We start from the raw sequence: 21,201 nt of genomic DNA on the forward strand, positions 1-21,201 counted from the left end.
CCTCTCACTTTCAACCTTTAGGTCTGATATGATTTTCTTGTAGGCAGCATATAGATGGATCTTGGTTTTTATTTTTTTTTTTAATCCATTCTGTCAATCTATGTATTTTTTTTTTCAGTCTGTGAAAAAAAAAACAAACCTGGAACTTTATTTACATTCAAAGTAGTTATTGATAATTATGCACTTACTACTATTTTGTTACTGGCCCTGTGGTTTTTGTAATTTTTCTCTGATACTTTCAATCTTTCATGGTTTGCAGGTTTTCTTTAGTGAAAGATTTCTTACTCTTATATTTTGCGTATCTTTTTATTTATGATTACCATTAGATGTATATATAACATCTGCATGTAGCAGTTTATATTAAACTGATGGTTGCTTAATTTTGAACTCATTCTTTTTTTTTTAAAAATTTTTTTTTCAACGTTTATTTATTTTGGGGACAGAGAGAGACAGAGCATGAACGGGGGAGGGGCAGCGAGAGAGGGAGACACAGAATCGGAAACAGGCTCCAGGCTCTGAGCCATCAGCCCAGAGCCTGACGCGGGGCTCGAACTCACGGACCGCGAGATCGTGACCTGGCTGAAGTCAGACGCTTAACCGACTGCGCCACCCAGGCGCCCCTTGAACTCATTCTTTATTCCCCACCACTGTTCAGATATTCAGTATCATATTTTATGTCTTTATTTTGTGCTCTTCTTGACTGATTTTTACAGATATAATTTATTTATTTTGCTTTTGTGCTTCCTACTTTTCTTACTCATGGTTTTGTTTTACACTCAGAGTCCCCCTTAAAATTTCTTGTAGGGCTAGTTTGGTGGTCACAAATTCTTTTAACTTTTGTCTTGGAAACTTTGGATCTCTCCTATTCTGAATGATATAGCCTTGCTAGATATAATATTCTTGGCTGGAGATTTTTCCCTTTCAGCACTTAGAATACATCGTGCCACTCCCTTCTGCCTTACAGAGTTTCTGTTGAAAAATCACCTGATAGCCTTTTGGGGTTTCCTTTGTATGTAATCTTTGTCTCTTGCAACCTTTACATTTCTGTGTCTATCAGTATTTTTTGCTATTTTAATTACCAGGTGTCTTGGTGTAGACCTCCTTGGGTTGATTTTTGTTGGAGGCTTTCAGTGTCTCCTGATTGGTTTCCATCCCCAAATTCTGGAAGTTTTCAGCTATTATTTCTTAAAGTGCATTTTCTGCCTCCTTCCTCTCTTTTCTTGTTCTAGGATCCCTATAATGCAGCTGTTATTACTCTTTACAGTATTTCTGAGTTCCCTAACTCTCATTTGTTATTATTTTTCACTCTTCTGTTCAGCTTGCTTTCATTCCTGTCTCCTCCAGATCACTCAACCAATTCTTCTGCTTCCTTTGGTCTATTTATTTTCTTTACTGTATTTTAAATTTCAGTTTTTCATCTCTGATAGGTTCTTTATGTTTTCAGTCTATTAAGAGTCTCACTGAGGTCCTGTACTCTTTTTTTCAAATCCAGTGAATACCTTTATGATCATTACTTTAAATTCTCTAGCGGACATATTACTTATGACCATTTTGTTTAGCTCTCTTGCTGTGATTTTGTCTTGTTCTTTCTTTGGGACATATTCCTCTGTATCCTCATTTTGTCTACTTCTCTGTGTCTGTTTCTATGTATTAGAAAGGTCAGCTATATCTCCCACTCTTGAAAGTTGTGGCCTTATGAAGAATAGGCTCTGTTGGATCTTTCTGTGCAAAGTCTCCCACTCACCAGAGACTGGTGCTTCAGGGGTGTCTATATGTGTTGTGTGAGCCCTCTTGTTATGGCTGAGCCACTTTTGTCTTCAGTCATCTGCAGTGGCTTTCTTTGTCATGGGCAGGGTTTGGTCCCTGTTGTTGTTAGTGGGCCAGTGTTGGGCCACTGTGAGCTTGAGTTGAGTCAGACCAGGTATTTGCCAGAGATACAGTAGCACCAAACTACAGGGTGATTTCTCTGTGTTGTCCCCTGAGAAGCTTTTGTTGGTGGGCCTGGCCATTCCCACAGATGTCTGACCCTAGTGCACAGCTGGGTCCACATTTGGACTGTTGGGTGTGGTCATCTTCCCCCTCTACCCTGGACAGGAGTCACTTTGGAGTGGTGCTGCCTCCTGTCAAGGCTGCTTGCACACTGCCAGGTTTGTGGCACCACTCTGCATGGGCTTGGGCCTAGGGTGTATTGGAGGGCTGGGTCCACAAGAGAACACAGGGTGTGGGTGCTGTTAACACGCTAGGCCAAAAGTGTTTGCACTGCACTGGTTCCCAGAGGGGGTCCGTGTGTCAAGGCTTGGGGGGGCAGGGGAGGGAAATGGCATCTGGCAGCTTCTTTGTTCCTGGAGAAGCCCCCCAGAGATCCCTGCCCCTCCAGCACACACATGAGATTAGTAAACAAATGTCCCTCCTGTACACCCCTAATGGTTTTCAAATTGCTGCTTCTATGCTGTATCACCATGGTGCCATTTTTTCTGTCTCTTTAAGGGCAGGGACTCATTTTCCTATTGCCCATCAGATAGCCACTCTTCCAGAGTGGAGCCCACTGATTTTTAAACTTCCAGTGTTAAGCCCCCAAAATTATACAAACTCAAAATATTAGGCTCCTCTGGTTTTCACAGCAAAATATTACACAGACTCGTCTTATACAGGTCCCCCCGTGCCTGGGGTGCTTGGTGTGAGAGTCTGTTTCTCTTCCCTCTTCATGTATAAGGTGTTCCTCCCTACTAGGGATAGTCCCATGGGTCTATTTAACTCTGGACTCTGTTTCTACCCTTCCAACCCTCTCTGATGTGGCTTCTTCTCTACATTTAGCTTTGGGGAGTCTGTTCTGCCAGCCTGCCAGGTGTTCTCTAGGTGTATCCATGGGATAAGGTGATCCTAGTATCCTCCTACTCTGCCATTTTCGCCAGAAGTCAGCCATTTTTAATTTATTTTTGTATATAGTGTAAGAAAGTGATCCAATTTTACTCTTCTGCATCAGCTGATTTTCTCAGCACCATGTATTGAGGAGAGTGCCTGTTAACCGTTGTGTTTTTGCCTCCTTTGTTGGAGATTAATTGACCATATAAACTTGTTATTTCTGTTCTGTATATTTTACTGAAGTATATGTCTCTTTGTGTGCCAGTACCACACTGTTTTTGATTACTACAGATTTGTAGTATCTCTTGAAATCTGGTATTGTGATAACCTTCTTTGTTCTTTCTCAAGATTGCTTTGGCTGTTTGGGGTCTTTTGTGTCTCTGTATAAATTTTAGGCTTATTTTCTAGTTCTCAAAAAACACCATTTGTATTTTGATAGGAAGTACATTCAATCTGAAGATTGCTTTGGGTAGTATGCACATTTTAACAATATTAATTTTCCCAGTCCTTGAGCGTGGTATATCTTTCCATTTGTTTATATTCAGTTTCTTTCATCAGTGTCCTATAGAGTGTAGGTCTTTCACCTCATTGGTTAAATTTATTCTAGGGAATTTTATTCTTCTTGGTGCATTTACAAATGGCAGTTTTAATTTCTTTCTCCTACACTGTTAATAGCATATAGGAACACAAAATTTCTGTATATTAACTATGTATCCTGCAACATTAATGAGTTTGTTAGTGCTAATAATGTTTATGGTTGTAGTATCATGTCATATGCAAATACTGACAATTTAACTTCTTTACCAATTCAGATGCCATTTCCTTCTTTTTCTTGTCTGATTGCTATAGCTAGAACTGCTAGCAATGTATTGAGTAAAAGTGGTAAGTAGACACTTTATCTTTTTCCTGATCGTAGAGAAAAAGCTTTCAGTTTTTCACTATTGAGTCTGATGTTAGCTGTGGGATTTTTATATATGGGCTTTATTATGTTGTGATATGCTCCCTCTGAATGCACTTTGTTGAGAGTTATTAGCATGAACCAGTGTTGTATTTTGTCAAATGCTCTTTCTCCCATCTATTGAGATGACTGTACAGTTTTTATCCTTCCTCTTGTTAATGTGATGTATTGCATGGATTGATTTGTAAATATTGAACTATCTTTGCATTCCTGGAATACATTCCACTTGATTATGGTGAACAATCCTTTTCTGTAGTGTTGAATTTGGGTTGCTAATATTTTGTTGACATTGAGCCTTAATTGTTAATTGCTGTGGGCATACTGGTGGGAAGGACTGGCTGTAATTATCTCCTCTGGATGCTGAAGGCGCATTGTGGACAGGTTTTACTCCATACACTAGTGGCTGAGAGGTCCAGTGCAGCTGCTGCAGGCTCACTGGTGGGAAGAGTTTCTCCCTGTGCTTCTGAGAGGACTGGCTGCATCCACCATAAGCTTGCTCTTGGGCATGACCAGCGCTTAGTCTGGTTGTCTGCGGTTACCTGCTATGACACCAGGGGCAACAAAAGGCAGGGCTGGCTCACTGCACACCCAGGTAAGAGCCCTACCTGCAGGAGCTACAGCCATGTTAGTGTATGGGGTTAGCTACCTACATACTCAGGGCAAGAGTTGTTTTGCAGGGGTGTTGGTACCAGTGGGGTTGCCTGCTGGATGTGGCAGGATAGTAACTGCTTTGGAGGGGCATGTGCTGGGATGAGTTGGGTGGGGTTGGTCATCAGAGGAACACATGGGCAGGGCATGTGGTGCTAGCAGTGTAGATGGAGAATGTTAGAACTAGCTCCTACAAGGTCCAGTTATCTAGGCTGGGGAAGGGTAAGAAAAATGGTACCTGCCAATACTTTTGTTCCTGGAGAAATCTGGAGATCCCTTCCCTTCTACCCCATGTACTTCAGGCACTTTTGAAACTGCTGCTTCTGTGGTTGTCTTGGCATAGTTGTTTAGCATGCTGGCTAAACATGGTGGAAGCTAGATTTCCTGTAGTTTTCAGACACTTTTAGAGTTAAGCCAGACTGATTTTCAAAACTAGACATGTGAGGACTCATCTTCCCAGTTCATGTCCTAAGAGTAGTGGTGCCCATTGTGGGATCTGATTCCCTCACTCCAAGCTTGTGATGTCCCTTTTGTTGTAGTCATTCACCCTGGGGACCTGGTTCCCAACCACTTCTCTGCCCCTCCTGCCATTTCTGATGTCGCCTTCCCTCTGTGAGTCGCTGTGGAAGATCTGTCAGTTTTCAGGTCATTTTCAGAGTGAAATACAATACATCTTTGTTGTTCCCTCGGTGTGTCTGTGGGATGAAGTAAACTCAGGACCTTACTACTCTGCCATTTCCCTTTCTCCCCCACTTTTTAATGTTTTTAATCAAATCTTAGAAGTTTGCAGTCACTATTTCTTCAAATGCTGTTTCTGCCTCTTTATATCTGTCCTGTCCTTCTGTATATCTATTTATGTACATTTTGGCATGCTTGATGGCATTCCACAGGTAGCTCAGGCTATGTTCTTGTTAGAGTTTTTTTTTTCAATCAGTTTCTCAAACTGGATAATCTCAGTTGACATATCTTCAAATTTTTTGATTCATTCTTCTGCCAGCTTAAGCTTATTATTGAACTTCTGCATAGAATTTTTCACTTCAGTTATATTTTCCAAATCTAGAATTTACATTCTTTTTCATAATTTCTCTTTATTGATACTGTATATGTTAGGACACTATTCTCCTGGTTTCCTTAAATTCTTGTTCCATGTTCTGTGTTATATAAAAGCCTAATAAACGATGAGTGAGTGCTCCAACACAGAGCCAATCTGTAAAAGACTGAAGAAGTATTTTTTCCTCTTTTATTCCTTCCTTTCCTCTTTGTTTCCTTCCTTCATTTCCTTTCCCTCCTCCTTTCCTTTCATGTTTGCCCCTCCTTCCTTCGTTCCTCCTTTCCTTTGCTTCCTTCCTTAGGAATTCAACTGACCATACATTAAAGAAACAGAGACTTTAGAGACTATCCCACAAATAGAAACTTTACTCAAGTCACTAAACAAACTACTACAACCAACACTAAGTAACAAAAGCAAACTTTAAAGAGGGGGAAGAATCTGGGGTCCAGAGTTACCAAATTATAGTATTTAAAACATACAGTTCTCAACAAGAAAAATGACGAAGCATGCAAAGGAACAAGAAAATATGGCTCACAAACAGGAAAAATTAAGAGCAACTGAGCTCCAGAAGCACGGAAATTGAGCTTGCTATACAAAAACTTTAAATCAGCTATCTTAAAATTTTTTTTTTCAACGTTTATTTATTTTTGGGACAGAGAGAGACAGAGCATGAACGGGGGAGGGGCAGAGAGAGAGGGAGACACAGAATCGGAAACAGGCTCCAGGCTCCGAGCCATCAGCCCAGAGCCTGACGCGGGGCTCGAACTCACGGACCGCGAGATCGTGACCTGGCTGAAGTCGGACGCTTAACCGACTGCGCCACCCAGGCGCCCCAAAATTAGCTATCTTTAATATGCTCAAAAGAGCTAAACAAAACCAGGAAAAAGTTTCTCAACATAAAGGATTATATAAAGAAATTATAACATTCTAGAACTGAAAAATACAATAACAAATGAAAAATTCGCTAGAGTTTTTAAAGATGATTTGAACAGAAGAGTCAATAAACTTGGTAAGACAACTGAAATGATCAAGTCTGAGGAGCAGAAAGAAAAAAGAAAAGTGAACAGAGAAGAGACCTGTAGAATACCATCAAGAATACAAACATATGGGGGTGCCTTGGTGGCCAGTTAAGTGGCCTATTCTTGATTTTGGCCCAGTTCATGACCTCGTGGTTCATGGGATCAAGCCCTAATTTGGGCTCCACACCAACAGCATGGAGCCTACTTGGGATTTTCTCTCTCCCCCTCTCAAAGTTTAAAATAAAATATAAATAAACTTTAAAAAAGGAATACAAACATATTCATCATAGGACTCCCAGAAATAAGAGCAAGAAAGGGGCAGGAAGAATCTATGAATAAATCATGGCCAAAACTTCCCCAAAGTGATAAAAAAAAAAATCATGCATCTTTAAATCTAAAAAGCTCAGTTAACTCCCAAGTGTGTAAACCTCAGGGTCCTGCACCAAAACATAAAGCATCAAAAGCTAAAAACAAAAAGAATATTGAAAGCAGAGTAACCTCATATAAAAGGAATCTTCAATAAAATTAAGCCAGTTTATCAAAAGATTGCTTTAGCAAGAGGTAGGATGATAATATATTTAATAATTGCTGAGAGGAAAAAACCTGCCAACAAATAATTTTGTATCTGGTGAAACTGTCTCAAAAGTAAAGGAAAAATTAAGGCATTACAAGATAAACAAAAACTAAGGGAGAGTGTGGCTGTTGGATATGCCCTGTAAGAAATGTTTAGGGGCACCTGTGTGGCTCCATTCGTTAAGTATCTGACTCTTGATTTTGGCTCAGGTCATGATCTCAAAGTTCATGGAATTGAGCCCTACATCAGCTGGGGTAGCACTGAGCAGAGCCTTCTTAGGATTCTCTCTGCCACTGTGCCCCTCTTCCACTCAAACCCTGTCTCCCTCAAAATAAATTCTTAAGGGTGTCCTTCAGGTTTACATGAAAGGACACTAGACAGTAACTCAAAGCCATATGAAGAAATAACACTGATAAAGATAACTACACAGATAAATAAAAAATCACTATAATCAGAAGGAAGCTAAGATAGCAGCATAACAGGAGGACCCTAGGCTTGCCTCATCCCTCAAACACAGCTAGATAACTATCAAATCATTTTGACTACTCAACAAATCAACCTGAGTTAGATAGAACAAACTAAACAACTAAAGGGAGAGAAGAGGCCGCTTTGAGGAAGACAGGAAATGCAGAGACATGGTTTGGGGAAGAAATGGATCATGGTGCTGCAGAGAGAGGAGGGAGCTCTGGTCACAGAGAAAGGCGAGAGAGAGTAGAGAGCACAAGGATAAGCACAAGGAGAGCACTTCCCCCAAAGCCATTGGCTGGGAAAATGACAAGGGCTGATTTTCATGAGTTTTTGCAAGCGGCAGGGCTCAAAGATTAGAGTATCAGAGTTTCCCTAGCTTGGCTGGGATAGAACCCTGAGGATATTGCCTTACTCAAGAGACAGAGGCAGGTAAACACCTCCAGGGCACACTGTGCAATCTAAGGAACACCTAAGTGGCAGACGGAGAGCCTGTTCATTCTCTTTAGAGCACAGCTATGAGAGGTAGCATTACCTCTTTGGGGACAAAAGAACTGGTGGGTGCCATTTCCCTACCTGCCCCTCAGCATAGGTGCACAGACACCTGCTGAGGGCAGCCAACCCAGACACTTGCTTTGCTCCATACTGCATGCCACTGTGCTCTGGCACAGCTGCCCTTCTGGGTCAAACCTGCATCAGTCCCAGCATGGTGAGACCCTTTACCAGAGGATCAGTACAGATACCCACCCTACTAGGTCCTGGAAATCTGGAATTTTAAAAGTCAGCTGGCCTGGCTGGGATAGAGCCCAGGGTGCACTGAGCTGCTCCAGGAAGGCAAGCAGCCCAGAGACTGAAATGAGGGATCTGAAAAATGTACAAGGGGAATTTATTAATTCCTCTGAAACTGCCTCCCTGAGAGCAGCCAGCATGTACTCCTCTCTCCAGAGAGAAGCTGGCTGGTGCCATTTCCCTCCCACATCCCTAAGCATAAACCAACTTCAGCAAAGAGCACAGCACCAATACTGGCTGCCTGACCTACTTACACCAAGTCCCACCCCCCCCCTGCACTCTTCTGGTACTTTCTCAGGCAAGTGTGCCTAAAGAACAGTGCAGCAGACCCCTCCCGCAGAATACCAGCACACACCCCTGTACATGTTTACAGACCATGGTTCTTCGAAGCTTCAATTCTAGTGTAAGTAGCATCAAGTCTCTTTTAATGAGCAGAGCAGAGCACACCTAGTTAAAACTTGCCACACTGGCCAACGTCCAAATACTTGCCCACTTCAGGTAAGAAGAAACTCTGTGGGCAACTTACCTGAGGGATACAGCATCAAAACACAGCAGCAGAGTGTATGCAGGACACTTCTTGGAGCACGAGGCTCTGCACATTTTATGACCTCTTCTTTGTAAAGCCATTACTCTCAGAAGCTGGAAATTAACAGGCTTTCTTAACACAGAAGAAGACAGACCTAGACAAAATGCCAAGATGGGGGAATTCATCCCAAAAGAAAGAACAACAAAAGGTCACAGCCAGGCATCTAATAAAAACAAATAAAAGTAATATGCCTGATCCAGAATTTAAGGCAACAATCATAAGGATACTAGCTGGGCTTGAGAAACCATAGAACACAGCAGAGAGACCCTTACACTTGAGAAACCATAGAACACATCAGAGAGACCCTTACCAGAGAGATAAAAGACCTAAAAATAAATCAGGCCAAAATGAAAAGTGCAATAAGAGTTTTGAAACTGACTGCATGTAATGATCACCAGAATGGAACGAGAATAAGAATCAACACACATACAGGCAAGAGGTCTGAACCAGAATTTAGAGTCAAGATAATAATACTATCTGGAGTAGAAAATAGATTAGAATCCTTTTCTGCAGAGATCAGTAAAAGCTAGTCAGGATGAAATAAAAAAAAATCCTACAACTGAGCTGCAATCTTGAAGGATGCCACGGCAGCAAGGATGGATGAAGCAAGAGCAGTGAATCAGCGATATAGAGGACAAACTTACAGAGAATAATGAAGCAGAAAAAAAAGGCAAAAGAGTATGGTGTAAGAATTAGAGAACTCAGTGACTCATTAAAAAGGAATAACATCAGAATCATAGGGGTCCCAGAAGATGGAGAGAGAGAGAGAGAGAAAGGAGTAGAAGGTTTATGTGAACAAATCATACTGGAAAACTTTCCTAACCTGGGGAATGACACAGATATCAAAATCCAGGAAACACAGAGAACTCCCATTAGATTCAACAAAAGCTGACCATCAACAAGGCATATCATAGTCAAATTCACAAATACTCAGGCAAGGAAAGAGTCATGAAAGCAGCAGGGGAAAAAAAGTCCTTAACCTACAAGAGAAGACAGATCAGGTTTGCAGCAGAACTATCCACAGAAACTTGGCAGACCAGAAAGGAGTGGCAGGATATATTCAATGTGCTGAATTGGAAAAATATGCAGCCAAGAATTCTTTATACAGCAAGGCTGTCATTCAAAATAGAAGGAGAGATTAAAAGTCTCCCAAACAAAAATTAAATGAGTTTGTGACCACTAAACCAGCCCTGCAGGAAATTTTAAGGTGTACTGAGGGGAGAAAAGTCGAAAACAAACAAAACACTAAAAAGACAAAAAAGAACAAAGAATAGCAAGGACCAGAGACCACCAGAAACTCCAACTCTACAAGAAACATAACGGCACTAAATTCATATCTTCCAGTACTCACTCTAAATGTGAATGAACTAAATGTACCAATCAAAAGATATATGGTAACAGAATGGATAAGAAAACAACATCCATCTATATGCTGTTTATAAGAAACCCATTTTAGACCTGAAGACACCTTTAGATGGAAAGTAAAGGGATGGAGAACCATCTATCATGCTAATGGTTGCCAAAAGAAAGCCAGAGTAGCCATATTTATATCAGAGTCTAGATTTTAAAATACAGACTATAACAAGAGATGAAGAAGGGCATTATATCATAATTAAGGGGGTCTATCCACCAAGAAGTTTTAACAGTTGTAAACATTTATGCTGCATTATGTGGAAGCACTCAAATATATAAATCAATCACAAACATAAACTCATTGATAATAATACCATGATAGTAGGGGACTTCAGCACCCCACTTACAGCAATGGACAGATCATCTAAACAGAAAATCATCAAGGAAACAATGGCTTTGAATGACACACTGGACCGTATGGACTTAACATATATACAGAACATTTCATTCTAAAGCAGCGGAGTACACGTTCTTCTCCAGTGCACATGGCACGTTCTCCAGAATAGATCACATACTGGAACACAAATCATCCCTCAACAGGTACATAAAAGATCATGATCATACCACATATTTTCAGACCACAATGCTATTAAACTCAAACCACAAGAAAAACTTTGGAAAGATAAATACTTGGAGATTAAAGAGCATCCTACTAAAGAATGAATGGGGGGTGCCTGGGTGGCGCAGTCGGTTAAGCGTCCGACTTCAGCCAGGTCACGATCTCGCGGTCAGTGAGTTCGAGCCCCACGTCGGGCTCTGGGCTGACGGCTCAGAGCCTGGAGCCTGTTTCCGATTCTGTGTCTCCCTCTCTCTCTGCCCCTCCCCCGTTCATGCTCTGTCTCTCTCTGTCCCAAAAATAAATAAACGTTGAAAAAAAAAAAATTAAAAAAAAAAAATGAATGGGCTAACCAAGAAGTTAAAGAGGAAATTAAAAAGTACATAGAAGCCAATGAAAATGATAATACCACAACTCAAAACCTCTGGGAAACAGCAAAGGTGGTCATAAGAGGGAAGTAAATAGCAATCCAGGCCTTCCTAAAGAAGGAAGAAAGATCTCAGATATACAATCTAACCTTACACCGTAAAGAGCTGGAAAAAGAACAGTAAATAAAACCCAAATCAGCAGAAGACAGGAAATAATAAATATTAGAGCAGAAATCAGTGTTCTGGAAACAAAAAGCAAAACCAAAAACAGCAATAACAAAAGAACAGTAGACCAGATGAATGAAACCAGGAGCTGGTTCTTTGAAAGAATTAACAAAACTGATAAACCCCCTAGACAGTTTGATCAAAAAGAAAAAGGAAAGAACCAAAATAAATAAAATCAAGAATGAAGGAGGAGAGATCACAACCACACAGCAGAAATACAATAATAGAATATTATGAGCAACTGTACACCAATAAAATGGGCAATCTGGAAGAAATGGGAAATTCCTAGAAACATATAAACTACTGAAACTGAAACAGGAAGAAATAGAAAATTTGGCCCATAACCAGTAAAGAAATTAGTAATCAAAAATCTCCCCCAAAACAAGAGTCCAGGGCTGGATGGATTTCCAGGGGAATTCTACCAAACATTTAAATAGAAGTTAACAGCTGTTCTTTTGAAGCTGTTCCAAAAAATAGAAATGGAAAGAAAACTTCCAAAGTCATTGTATGAAGCCAGCATTACCTTGATTCCAAAACCAAAGACCCCACCAAAAAGGAGAACTACAGACCAATTACCCTGATGAGCATGGATGCAAGAATCCTCAACAAGACACTAGCCTGCTGGGTCCAACCATACATTAAAAGAATTCTTCACCATGACCAAGTGGGACTTATACGTGAGATGCAGGGCTGGTTCAATATCTGCAAAACAATCAATGTGATACATCATATCAGTAAAAGAAAGGACAAGAACCACATCATCCTCTCAATAGATTCAGAGAAAACATTTGACAAATACAGCATCCTTTCTTGGTATAAACGCTTTAGAAAGTAGGGATAGAAGGATCATACCTCGAGATCATAAAAGCTATGTATGAAAGACCCACCACTAATATCCTGAATGGGGAAAAACTGAGAGCTTTCCCCCTGAGGTCAGGAACACGACAGGGATGTCCACTCTCACCACTGTTATTCATCATAGTATTGGAAGTTTTAGCCTCAGCAGTCAGAAAGCACTAAGGAACAAAAGGCATACAAGTAGGCCAGGAGGAAGTCAAACTTTCACTCTTTGCAGACGACCTGATACTCTATATGGAAAACCCAAAAGATTCCACCAAAAAACTGCAGGAACTGATCCATGAATTCAGCAAAGTTGCAGGATATAAAATCAATGCACAGAAAATTGTTGCATTCCTATACACCAATGATGAAGCAACAGAAAAAGAAATCGAGGAATTGATCCCATTTACAATTGAACCAAAACCCATAAAATATCTAGGAATAAATCTAACTAAAGAGGTGAAAAACCTATACACTGAAAACTATAGAAAACTTATGAAAGAAATTGAAGATAAACAGAAAAGAAAACTATTTGATGCTCCTGGATTGGAAGAGCAAATATTGTTAAATATTGATACTACCAAAACCAATCTACATATTCAATGCAATCCCTACCAAAATAACACCAGCATTCTTCACAGAGCTAGAATAAACAATCCTAAAATTTGTATGGAATCAGAAAAGACCTTGAGTAGCCAAAGCAATCTTGAAGAAGAAAACCAAAGCTGGAGGCATCACAATCCCGTACTTCAAGATGTATTACAAAGCTGTAGTCATCAAGACAGTATGGTACTAGCACAAAAACAGACACTCAGATCAATGTAACAGAATAGAGAACCCAGAAATAGACCCACAAACGTATGGCCAACTAATCTTTGACAAAGCAGGAAAGAATATCCAATGGAATAAAGACAGTATCTTCAGCAAATGGTGCTGGGAAAACGGGACAGCGACATGCAGCAAAATGAACATCCACCACTTTCTTACATCAAAGACAATAAACTCAAAATGGATGAAAGACCTCAATGTAAGACAGGAAGCCATCAAAATCCTAGAGGAGAAAGCAGGCAAAAACCTTTTTGACCTTGGCCGCAGCAACTTCTTACTCAATATGTCTCCAGAGGCAAGGGAATTAAAAGCAAAAATGAACTATTGGGACCTCATCAAAATAAAAAGTTTCTGCACAGTGAAAGAAACAATCGGCAAAACTAAAAGGCAACTGATGGAATGGGAGAAGATATTTGCAAACGGGTTAGTATCCAAAATCTATAAAGAATTTATCAAACTCAAACACCCAAAAAACAAATAATCCAATGAAGAAAGGGGGAAAATACATGAGTGGATACTTCTCCAAAGAAGACATCCAGATGGCCAACTGATACATGAAAAAATGCTCAACATCACTCATCATCAGTGAAATCCAAATCAAAACCACAATGAGATACCACCTCACATCTGTAAGAATGGCTAACATTAACAACTCAGGCAACAACAGATGTTGGCAAGCATGCAGAGAAAGAGGATCTCTTTTGCACTGCTGATGGGAATGCAAACTGGTGCAGCCACTCTGGAAAATAGTATGGTGGTTCCTCAAAGTTTAAAAATAGAACTGCCCTACTACCCAGCAATTGCACTACTAGATATTTATCCAGTGGATATAGGTGTGCTGTTTTGAAGGGGCACATGCACCCCAATGTTTATAGCAGTGCTATTGACAATAGCCAAAGTATGGAAAGAGCCGAAATGTCCATCAACAGATGAATGGATAAAGAAGATGTGGTATATATACACAATGGAGTATTACTTGGCAATCAAAAAGAATGAAATCTTGCCATTTGCAACTACATGGATGAAACTAGAGGGTATTATGCTAAGCAAAATTAGAGAAAGACAAATACCACATGAATTCACTCATATGAGGAATTTAAGATACAAAACAGATGACTATAAGGGAAGGGAAGCAAAAATAATATAAAAACATGGAGGGGGACAAAACATAAGAGACTCTTAAATATACAGAAAAAAACAGAGGGTTGCTGGAGGAGTTGTGGGAGGGGGGGCTAAATGGGTAAGGGGAGTTAAGGAATATACTCCTGAAATAATTGTTGCACTGTATGCTAACGAACTTGGATGCAAATTAAAAATAATTAATTAAAAACAAAAACTCACAAATCTGAGATCATAACCTGAGCCAATGTTGGATGCTCTACTGACTGAGCCACCCAGGTACCCTTGAATAAAAATATTTTAAATCTTTTATTTTTTGAGAGTTCACACAAGCAGAGGAGAGAGGCAGAGGGAGAGAGAATATTAAGCGGGTTTCATACTCAGTGCGGAGCCCGACATGGGGCTTGATCCCATAAACCTGGGATCATGATCTGAGCCAAAATCAAGAGTTGGATGCTTGGGGTGCCTGAGTGGCTTGGTTGAGCATCTGACTTTGTCTCTGGTCATCATCTCACGGTTCATGAGTTCAAACCCCACATCAGGCTCGCTGAGCTGAAGCTGCTGTCTGTGCAGAGCCCACTTCAGATCCTCTGTCCCTCTCTCTGTGCCCCTTCCCTACTTGCATGTGTTCTCTCTCAAAAATACAGAATTTAAGGGGCGCCTGGGTGGCACAGTCGGTTGGGCGTCCGACTTCAGCTCGGGTCGTGATCTCACAGTTCTTGGGTTTGAGCCCCATGTCGGGCTCTGTGCTGACAGCTCAGAGCCTGGAGCCTGCTTCAGATTCTGTGTCTCCCTCTCTCTCTGCCCCTCTCCCACTCACTTCTCTCTCTTCTTTCTCTCTCTCTCTCTTTCTCACTTCTCTCTTTCTTCCTCTCTCTCTCTCTCTCTCACTTCTCTCTCCTTTCTCTCTCTCTAAAACATTTAAAAAAAATTTTTAATACAGAATTAAAAAAATTCAAATTAAAAAAAATATAGGTCATTAATACTAAATGAAAAAACATGGAGAAGACTTGACTCACGTGATGAAATAAAGAGCATCAGCAAGTATTAACTACAGAGAGGTAAATATAAAAGACAGTACAAATGTATTTGTTGTTTTTAACCTACTTGATTTAAAAGAACTGCATAAAGCACCAATCTGTGTTGTTGACACAAAATATATAAGAGATTTTGTGTGACATAACAGCACAAAGGAAGGCACAAGGACAAAAACCGTATATGAACAAGTATTTTGGATACTATTAAAAGAATTTGGTGTTAATGCAAGCTAGGTTGTTATATTATTAGTAATTCCCTGGGAAACCAAAAAGAAAACAACTAAGAGATGTAGAGTGAAATAAATGACAAGATTGTGGGGAATAAGCTTAGGAATTCCCTGAGCCTGCACTGATGGGTTAACAAGGGATAAAGAATTATAAAGCCATAGGATGCTCACATCCATGCTTGGGAAACAAGAGTGCCCCCAGAATAGAGTGGGGGGGGGGGGCAAAGGCCCCCAATACAAAGGTATATGAGGTAAACAAGATTAGGTATTCAGGACAAAAGTGCCCCCCCAATTTAGTACTGTAGTAGAAAGCTGCTTTCACAGGAAGGAAGGACCAAATTAGGCAAACAGGTAAATAGGGCTATAGACCGCTGCACTGTAGATGAAACTGCCCAGAGCAGAGCTGATTAGCAAAAGAAAAGGTGCATTGTTAACCCTGAGGTTACTTGCTCTGTCTTATCCCCTAGGCTGGCTAAGATAAACAGATAGGGCACCTCCTGTCTGCTGTTAACAACCATCTGCCCAGAGCCAGGATTTTGTTTCATATTTTTTTTTAACGTTTATTTATTTTATTTTTATTTTTTATTGTATTTTTAACAGAGAGCATGAACAGGGGAGGGGCAGAGAGAGAGGGAGACACAGAATCCGAAGCAGGCTCCAGGCTCCGAGCTGTCAGCCCAGAGCCCGACGCGGGGCTTGAACTCACGGACCGTGAGATCATGACCTGAGCTGAAGTTGGACACTTAACCGACTGAGCCACCCAGGCGCCCCATGTTTCATATTGACCCAAACCCCAAACACTGTGTATCTTCAAAACCCCCTTTTCCTCATGCCCATGAGTTCATGTTCACTGATTCATTGTCTCTTTGTGCACTCCTATCACGTTTGTAAGCCTTCTGGTCTTAATAAATATGGGGTAAGGACCCTTATTTGGGGCTCTTGTCTTTTCCCAGACATTAGCCATCTCTCACTTTTAATCCTGCATCTTCTCTCTTGCTGGCCAAGAGAGAACTTTAGACTTAGAGTCTACAACAGATGGTGACCCTGAGGTGAAAGAAGGAAAGGGGTACTATGGACCATTGTGGGCAAGGAGCCAACATGGCCAAGAGGTGGTGCGACACGAGGACTGCATGATGCTGCAGAACGATTGAGGGGCTCCAAGAAAACAATCGCACCGGATACAGTCTCTATCTGACAAGGTAAGGGATAAAGCGGAACTATATTAGGATTTGCTGCCACAGGATGTTTTGAGAGCTCTACCATGGGAGGCTCCCTAGCCCCTAAACAAAAGTGCTATATTCGAATTCATCAGTCCCTAGGAGACACAGCATGGACTACTCTAAATTATAAGGCTCTCCTTAGATTATTGCTGACTGTCCAACAAAATTGCCCTTGGTCCCCAGAACAAGGAACTTAAGATCTTGAAGTATGGGAACAAATAAAGAAAACATTGAAGGCCTGGCATTCTGAAAAGGCTAATGTCCCCCCTGAGGTAATCCTCACCTGGTCCATCATCCACACTGCTTTTCTCCCCTTGTGCTTGGACAATGTATATGAAGACACAGAGTTATCTAAAAGGGAGGAAAAACCTCCGTCCCCCTATAATCAGGCTGTGCCTCTGGTGCCTGTACAGCCAAAAGATACACCTCCTCCCCCAAAAGGGTGGGGCGATATCGAGCCTCTAAAAACCTCACCAGCCGGCTCTGATAAAGTCCTTAGCCCAATGAAAAAGTACATCTAAAAAGCCCATGAGGCCAGTAAATTCCAGCTGTTTCCCATTATCAGGAAAAATGGGCACTACATCCATGAAGGCCTGCTCTTTCCAATAGTAAGAGAATTGCAAAAATCAGTTCAGCTGTATGTCCATCACAGCCCTTTTACAATTGGCATTTTAGAAAATATTTGTGGTGCTTATTCCATGTGTGTCTGGGACTGGGGCTCTCTTATGGACATCATTCTGACCCTAGCCCAGTATGCTATCTGTGCCCCAGAGTTTCATGTGCTTGCATAACTCGTGCTATGCAGAACTTTGCTGCTGTTGTTCTGGGGTCTTTTTAACAACTGTCTGGCACAGGGCAATATTCCCATCCAAGGCAGCAAGCCCAGCTTCCTATCATTGTCAGTAAAACAGTCCATTAAAATAGTGCAGTATATTTTACACAGGTTATCCCTAATATAGGAGAGTCTAACTCTATCTCTTACTGTTTCTCCCTATACACGCTAATTACTTTTAACTACATGTGAAGGCTTCTCCCTCATTCATTTCCTGGATTAATGAGTATGATGACTAGAGCTAATTGTCTCTGGCTAGTCTATCTCTGGATAGAGATTTTAAGGAATATTCCCAAGCAGCTGCCGAAACTCCTTTTGTTTCGGGGAACTTCCCTGTCTTCTCTGGCCTGACATAGACTGCCTAATTCCACTAGTGGAAAACAAAACAAATAATACAAAACAAAACAAAAATTGATATCTGCTTACCTATCTGAGCTGACAGGCTTTAGGACCACGTGAACTCTTTTCTCTGCCCTCTGTGCCTTTGTCTGCCTTCAGGCCTCTTGGAGGCACCTCACTTTTTCTGCCTTCCCTTCCCACTCCTCCTGTTTCTGCATTACGTTGGGTGCAGCCTTCAAATCCGGCTCTTCAGTGTCTCATGTAGCATCAGCTCCTCCTCCCCACACTGTCAAAAAGGAAAAAACACACCCTTAAACTTCAGATGTCCTCACTGGTTCCACAGGAAAAAAATTAACAATGGTAAACTTTTAAGGGGACACAGATGAAATGTTAAGATAGGCATATCTTTTAAATTATAGATCCTTATTCTATTAAGGTCTATTAAAGGTCAAATAAGCTCATGTTATCTCTGTTCCAATTTGTTAACATAAAGGATGACTTAATGGTTAACTTTTTTGCCTTATAGTTTTCATGGGTAATTGTTAAGATAGCTTTCAGGGTCTTTGGTAACCTAAGACTTGAACGTTTTGCTTAAATGATAAATTAAGTTCTTCAGACATTTAGGCCTCTTCTAAATCAAATGGAATGTTGAAGCATTTTGTACTTAACATAGGTTTATGCTTCTGGCTTAAGTCAAAAAAAAAAAAAAACCTAAGAATATTTAAATCCATTAAAGGGGCGCCTGGGTGGCTCAGTCGGTTGGGCGGCCAACTTCGGCTCAGGTCATGATCTCACAGGTCATGATCTCAGAGTTCGTGAGTTCAAGCCCCATGTTGGACTCTGTGCTGACAGCTCGGAGCCTGGAGCCTGCTTCAGATTCTGTGTCTCCCTCTCTCTCTGCCCCTCCCCCATTCACGCTCTGTCTCTCTCTGCCTTTCAAAAATGAATAAATGCTAAAAAAAAAAAAAAAAAAATCCATTAAAAAAACATGCTTTATGCTTAATGGAATCATAAGTCTACCACCTAAAGAATTTTCTCATATAACAGACAATTCACAGTTGGTTACTACTTAGTTTTCACTGGAGATTGAAGTTTCTAAGAATTAAAATTTATCTACTAAATGTAGTTAAAACTGATAAAAATAAGAAAAGCAACTCTGTATGTAGAAAAGTAGATATGAAAAAAAGACATAAGAAATGGAAATATAATTTTGTTGAAGGTAAAAGAAAGTAATTTTGTCCTAAATAAGACTGGTTATTTGAAAAGAAATGCCTTGGGACAAAATCTAAATGCAAAAAAAGTTGTAGAAGTTTTGTGAAGAAAAATCTTTACAAAGAAATTTTACATGTGCTCAGAACAGACTAAGGTTAAAATAAATGCATTTTAAAAACACACAGGGTTAAGATTAAGATTCCCCTTCCTTTGATCCAAAGTCTGGGAAAATGATGGCAATACTCTTGGTGCCAGTCTCCAAATCCTCCACATTTGTGTTGTTCCTGTTTAGCAGAGGAATGGATGCCTCTACCATATGAAGAATGGATAATATATGAAGGGCTTTTACTAAGATACATGGAAGCCATTTTACTAAACATAGCCCATTGTATGCCACAAATGGGTATCCACATGGCTGAAACATATTTATATGGGCATTGCTAAAAAAGGCAGGGGAATAGACCCTGACTTTGGTCATTTAGCCCCCTCCCCCAATGGCCGATGGATGATCAATATATGTTACTGCTGAGCCAAAATAAAATTAGTGCATCCTACAACAACCACAGAAAGATATATTTTTGTTAATGGTAATAAATAAGTAAATAAATAATTTTAACAAAAAAGGGTAAAACAACAGGACAACACACCCTTTTAAGTTGTTTTACTTAAGCCTTGGTTGGAATTACCCATTCCTTATAATCCACAGGTGAAACAGTTGTAAAATAAGCATATATTACTCTCAAAAACATGTTAAAAAAACAAAAAGGGGGAGATACCCCTGGTTGTCTGCATTACAACCTCAGCTCCTTCTTAATCATACTATGATTACTCTTAGCTTTTTAAATCTTAATCCTCAAGGACTAACTGTAGCTGAGTGACATTCTTCAAAATAATATAAACCCTCTTACCCTATGGTGCTATGCAAAACCCCTGAAAGGGGCCCACACGAACTGGGCTCACTAAACTCCCACCTGGGGTCGAGGATAAAACTCCCACCTGGGGTCGAGGATATGCTCGTGTTCTTTCAGATTCCAGACCTCTGTGGATCCCCTCTCGGGGTAGGGTGAAGCCTTACCATGGCATGGTGGAGACCCATAGGATATCTTCCAGTGAATCAAGACTTGCGGAGAATGACTGAGCGGCCACCGCCCCTCTTTTTCAAGATGGAGGAAGCCTCTTCACGGACTCCTCATCTTGAAGCCAGTCCATAAATGCAAGTCTTTGCCCCTCATATAACATGGGGAAGCCTTAAATGCCTGTCTAACCAGGCCAGCATCCTCTTATAACACAATGATATTATATATACCCCTGATTCACATTTGATGGCAGTGATTTCTGTCATTAACAAAAATTCGATTTGTGTAACCCTGATTCTTCTCCTTGCCCTCATTTGTCCAGGCCAAGCTCAATATTCATATTGGGCTCATCTCCTTAAGCCATCTATATTTGATACCTTAACACTCCTAGCCTGAGATATTCCTATTAGCAATAATGACAGAGTTCATGGAAGGAGCCAGTCTTAACACGCCCTTCCAAACGGAACAAAAACATTAGCTTTATATGCCAAGACCGCAGTGATGGCTTACTTCAGCGTCTCCTATGTGTGTTACTAAGTTCAGCAATTTATCTGCTTGTCTTAAAAATCAACTGGCTTTTGCATGTACAGCCCAAACCCTCTACAAGGCCAATTTTACTTTTTTTCTCAGCCATAAGCTTCGATATACTTAAAAAAAAGGCATATCTCACATTCCTGTTATAGCTTGCTCTAATCTCAAATATTCAGACAACCCCTGGAATAATATTCCTTGGACAACCTGTTATGGAGAGACTGAGCATAACCTTCACGGGGTAATTGGACTATTATTGACAGGGGTCCTAGAGGACATCTTGAAACAAAATATTCAAAAAAGACCATATCCTTTGACCAGTTTAGTAGGGAGAGTTTTTTTTGGAAAGATGGAGGTTTGTCTGGACCTATAATTTCTGCACATAAAGGGAAATTAAAAGGACGTTGGCTTGTTAACCTTTGGAAG

The 21,201-nt window shown here is 40.6% G+C and overlaps 1 long non-coding RNA gene across 1 annotated transcript; it reads right to left on the reverse strand.

The window, feature by feature from the left end:
* Positions 1 to 18,131: 18,131 nt before the first annotated feature.
* On the reverse strand, positions 18,132 to 20,259 carry LOC123593060. The gene is made up of 2 exons (XR_006710091.1): positions 20,165 to 20,259; positions 18,132 to 18,242 (listed from the first exon to the last, which is right to left on the reverse strand). It is a non-coding gene; the product is annotated as an uncharacterized LOC123593060 (long non-coding RNA).
* Between the last annotated feature and the right edge of the window lie 942 nt (positions 20,260 to 21,201).

Source organism: Leopardus geoffroyi, chromosome D4 (assembly GCF_018350155.1).
Source record: "Leopardus geoffroyi isolate Oge1 chromosome D4, O.geoffroyi_Oge1_pat1.0, whole genome shotgun sequence".
NCBI lineage: Eukaryota > Metazoa > Chordata > Mammalia > Carnivora > Felidae > Leopardus > Leopardus geoffroyi.